The sequence below is a fragment of the Sinocyclocheilus rhinocerous genome, unplaced genomic scaffold (assembly GCF_001515625.1).
Source record: "Sinocyclocheilus rhinocerous isolate Xijiao unplaced genomic scaffold, SAMN03320098_v1.1 scaffold1351, whole genome shotgun sequence".
Taxonomy (NCBI): Eukaryota; Metazoa; Chordata; class Actinopteri; order Cypriniformes; family Cyprinidae; genus Sinocyclocheilus; species Sinocyclocheilus rhinocerous.
The window spans coordinates 10192-15799 of NW_015654494.1; the positions used below are offsets into that span (position 1 = coordinate 10192).

Consider the following 5608-nt stretch of genomic DNA (forward strand, 5'->3'; position numbering starts at 1 on the left):
ATGCAATTAGAGGAATCCCAATTTCTGGGATTCTGGGAGTTTTCTGCTGTAACTACTCTGGATGGACGACAGATTGATTATTATGACAGTGAGATAAAGAAGCTGATTCCCAGACAGGACTGGATGAAGGAGTTTGCATCTACAGACACGTGGAAAGAAGACACTGAGATCAGAGAACAAGTACAGCAGATCTACAAAAACAATATTCATGTTCTAATAGAGTGATTCAATCAGTCACATGGTGAGTTACAATACTTTATGCTACAGTTTCAAATGTCAAAGAACATCTTATACATTAAAAAGGAGCAGATCTTATGGTATCTCCTTTTCTTCTTCAGGTGTTCATACGTATCAGAGGACGTATGGATGTGATTGGGATGATCAGACTGGAGCTTCAGAAGGGTTTGGTTAAAACTTACTGGTTAAAACATTTCTTGACGTTGAGGAAAGTGGATTTAGAGAGAAGAGGTAGCTTGTCTTTGAGAAATTTGCTTTGTTCAACAAGTTGGCAAATGTTTTATTGGAATCAATGAGTTGTTTGTGTCTCTCTCTTGTGTTTCTGCTTCATTAAAACAAAATGTAGATTCATTTAACTGATCTGAAGTAGTAATATGTTCCTCACATTTATCTTTTTGTAGTTCCTGAAGTGTCTCTGTTACAGAAGGGTTCTTCATCTCCAGTAGTGTGTCATGCCACAGGTTTCTATCCATCAGCAATGACTCTTACCTGGTTAAGAAATGGACAGGTTCACCACGATGAGGATTTAGATCTTGAAGAAACACTGCCAAATGAGGATGGGACCTTCCAGAAGACTGCTATCCTCAGTGTTCCTCCAGACGACTGGAAGAAGAACTAGTATGTTTGTGTGGTGAAGCACGAGGGAAACACCTTCCGGAAGATTCTGACTGAGGATGAGATCAAGCGTAAAAGAAGTTAGCTGTTAATAGTGTAACAGTGTTTTTACACCTTTTTTTTAATGCTTTTTTATTCATATTTTATCTAAGTAGCTGACGTAAGATATTAGAGGTTAATTATTTCAACTAAAACTGAAGTGACTAAAATGCTTGATGTTATAGAAGGATGATTACGTTACATTTAAGGGAGATATAAATGCTGCTGCATGTGCAACAAACAGAAACAACCAATGAGATGGGAGTAACTTGAAGTGTTGGGAATTAACTTAAAGGGGTCATGTGATGTTGCTAAAAAGAACATTATTTTGTGTATTTGGTGTAATGCAATGTGTTTATGCGGTTTAAGGTTAAGAAAAAACATTATTTTCCACATATTGTACATTATCGTTTCTCCTCTATGCCCTGCCTTTCTGAAACGCGTCGATTTTTACAAAGCTCATCGGTCTGAAAAGCGGAGGTGTGCTCTGATTGGCCAGCTATCCAATGCGTTGTGATTGGCCGAATACCTCGACGGATTCGACCTTCGCCTTCTTTCTTTGCGTGAACATTTGGGCTGTGTTATGCAAATCTTCCCACATCGTGACGTAGGTATGTGGGGGCGTGTTAGAACGAGCCATTTTAGGTAGGCGTGGTTGACTCTTAACTTATATAAAGAATATCTCTTTGGATTTGAGACTTTAGTCTTTGCAACTTTACAGATCTTCTTTATGCACCAAGAGCTTGTAACACTTCAAAGAGAAAGGAAAAATTGAAATCGCATCATATGACCCCTATAATGTAGCCAGATTAAAAATTGTACTCAATTAACCAGTTCCATAAACGTAGTCACTATGTTAAGACTGTGGCTGTGTCTGAAATTGCCCCATATAGCCTATATAGGGCTCAACCATTTGTAGTGCTGTCCCAAAGCATGAATTCATGCAGAAACAGGCCGTTTTAAAAGGGCACTCATATGTGTTCACCAAGATACCAAAGTCTACAATCAAATGCCAGAGATCTCATTGTGAACTCAAGCATTTTTCACCATATTTTCCCAAGACGAAATCTCTCAGATAATCAAATGAAATTTTTCCAAATTAACCATTAAAAACAGGTTACTGTCTGTTTTCTTTCACGTTCACTTTCAATTGTGTTGTAACAATACAAGCAAACATTATAAATGTGATTCACTGGTTTTTGAGTCAAATGGACTTTGCAATGGTTTTCATCTTTTCTTTATCTGTACAGAAATGTGGTTTGTTCTGTTGGGTGGATAAACACTATGACGTAGTTAATTAATATCACATGAGCAAGAGTGCTGATTTTCTTTAATTTCAGCATGATTGAAAATGTGATATTGATTTTATGCAACAGTTCAGCAAACAAGTTAATGTCTTCATCTTTGTATCAGTTCACAATGTATGCAGCAAACTTCATCTCTGCTCGTGCTGTGAATTTAATGTGCATTTGGGAATGCAACAGGTCCCAGTTAAGCATTATTGTCATATGCGCATAATTTCCAACACTTTTGTGGAAAGAGGTTTGAGTCCACATTAAAGTCCAGGTACAAGTTAGTGCAACAACTTTTTACTCTGTTGGACACTGAAAATGTGTTGGAGCTCTTCATTTTGGGCTGTCAAAAGGGCCTTTCGCACCGCTTTAGTTCCAGAACTAAATGTACAGTACTAAAGTACTGGGACGATTTTGCGCGAACTATTTCCCAGTACCATTTAAAGGGTTGCATTCGCACCGAGAAAGGTTCTTTATGTTTACACGGCGTTTTAAATCATGGCGGGTGAGGGCGTTTTCATACGCGTTTGGCCAATCAGTGTCTACTTGCGTCACGATTAGTACCAGTTGTGCTGGTTAGACCCTGCTCCGGAGTAGGAGCTAATTTGGTTCTCGAAAAAGGCAGTCCGGTGCTAAAATCGCTCCCAGTTCCGGCGGTGCGAAAACGCCCAAAAGTGGGTAGTTCCACAATTAGTTCTGGTACTATGAAAAGGTTCCTGCGGTGCGAAAGGCCCTAAAGTGGGAAACATATAGCTCTAGTTATGTAGCTCTTGCTTTATATTCTAATCGTTGAGCACGTGCAGACATGCTTTTGACAGAGCTCCAGTGTCCTTGCACAATTCAGCTCTTCTGCTATTAGTTTTCATACAGGCCCAGAATTAAAATATTCTTGATAATAGCGTTTATTGACTGAGCTGATCTCAGTTGTCAGATGTTTTTATTCCTCAGACTCTGTACACTGTTGTGGTTCTACTGAAGCTGTGATCCGATTGGTCCTCTCTGCTCTGGTGGGCGTGGCTACTGTCATTCTTCTGGTTTATGACATCAGATCCAGAAGAGCTTAACAAGATCAAGCACATATTCACACATCAGAAACCTAAATTAAGTAATTTCTCATGCAACTATGTAATATTTATCATTTAATAATCTTTTTTTTTACAGGCTTTATATTCATCTGTTGGTATTGATGCAGCTCATTTCCAATTGCTCACATATGCTGAAAGTATCAAATGCAAGTGTTTGCCATGATAAATACTGAAGATGACCAAAGATGCTCACATTCAATTCAGTATAACTATATACATACAATGTAATCTTTCATGTTTGATTTTTGGGTTTAATGGCTTTTAAAAATGTACCTGTCTTTCAGTGTTATACAGATTCAGTTCAAATGCCTTGTTTGTCTGTCAGAAAAGACACATATCTCACTTTTCTGTCCATTTGTCATCTGTATTTGCTTCCCTTTATCAATAAAGTTTTCTCACTCTTAAAGGGGTCAAATGATGCGATTTCAATTTGTCCTTTCTCTTTGGAGTGTTACAAGCTCTTGGTGCATAAAGAAGATCTGTAAAGAGTTTATTGTGATTGTAGTATAACTAATACATTTCTTATATTTTTAATGATGTGACCCACAGTTTTATCCTAAAAGATAAAATCATTATCTCTTGAATATGTTATTTCTTTATTTTATGTGTAAAATTTTTCATCCACAAGCAAAAGTGGCTTACATCTCCTTTATGTTTTATTTTTTTCTCGTTGAATTCAATTCTCGTTTCATCCATCAGCTAAAAAAAGCATCGTGATGAATTATTCAAAGATATTTAACCTTGTCATTGTACTTTTTTATTATGTGTATATAATCTCATACTATGATGAATGCATGATATTTATGTTTTCCATTGTTAGATACAACCATCTTTCCCAGTTCTTATATTTAATTTCATGTTTACAATCACCTCCTAATTTTTGTTGTAGCACTATTACTTTTGTAGTGGGCTAAAACACTGAACTGGTAAGTAGAAGGTTGCTGGTTCGCAACTACCCGTGTGTCCCTTGAGCAAGGCTCTTTTCTCCAGGGGTTTGGGGGTCCCTGTAATAAGAGTTACATTATCAGGGGTTTGGGGGTCCCTGTAATAATGACATTATTTGATGATGCTTTTGAAGCTTCTGAAAGTCGGGTTCCATTGACAGAAACCAGCAGAACAAAATCCCAGCCTCAATGTCTTTTGGTCTTTCTCTAGATGCTCTCGCTGGCTCTGGGGTCACTGAGGATGAAGAGACCACAGCAGCATCCAGCCCAGATGAGACAGTAAGAGGTGGAGTGATGAGGTGTCTCATCCATGGCACTGGACCATTTCCAGGATGCTGCTGTGGACTCCTCCATCCGCACTTCTCACACCAGTCTGCACTGCAGACCCTACTCAATTTATCAACAGTAATAATGGACAAATTATACAGATAACTCATGTTTAGTTAATTTGTGTAGATTTGTTTATTAACATTACTTACACATCTAATGTAAAGTGTTGACAACAGTGAATTCTACTATAATGGCACACTTGCATCACTCACTCAAATGTCTGTTTCATGTTGCGATGTGCTCATATGTCAGAAATGAAAAAAGATATTTACTGCAGTAGGCGTCTGACGTCTGTATATGTTTTATTTTAATTCATAGTCTAAACGGGTTGTCCCTATTGTCTTAATGAGTAATGGGTGTTTTTTGGGCGTAACGTGCAATAAACCAATCAGAGTCTCATCTCACATTCCCTTTAAGAGGCAGTTGCGCTCGTGCTATGGCGGATTTGCTATTTACAATGCGGAATTTGCAAGTGCAAAGACAGAACGCGTCTCCAGAAAGGAAACGGAGCTGCTCGTGCGCGAGCAAATAGGTAGCCTAATTCTGATACATGCAATGGTTATCCATTATGACATGTAGACATTTTTATATTCATGTAGCCTACACAATAATAATCTTTTATATTTTAATATTTTATTGTTTCATATTTTAAAATGTTCGTGTCCTCCCTGTGTGTAATAAGCAAACTGAACGCACGTTGTGGACCCGCCCAGAGGCGCATTTTCTACAAAAAATATTGCACCATTGACTTTAGACCAGGTTTGAGTTGGTCTATGTTGCAGTCTATTTTCAGTTCCTCAAAACAGCAATGCGCCAACAATGCGCCTGAACACACCTCTTTTTTAGACCAGCACGCCCATGAGCGCACAAATGGGCGCAAATGCATTTGCTATTTAAACAACGTGTTAAAATGTTTGTGTCCTCCCTGTGTGTAATAAGCAAACTGAACGCACGTTGTGGACCCGCCCATTTAAACAACGCGGCACAGGACGTGAAAATGAGAACTGCATCGGGCTGAAACTAGCAAAAACACTTGCGCGGCATTGCCCCGGGTGTATGATAGGGC

General features: G+C 38.5%; 1 pseudogene; it reads left to right on the top strand.

Moving 5' to 3' along the window:
• Positions 1–4644, top strand: LOC107717150 (RT1 class I histocompatibility antigen, AA alpha chain-like; annotated as a pseudogene).
• The last annotated feature ends 964 nt before the right edge of the window (positions 4645–5608 follow it).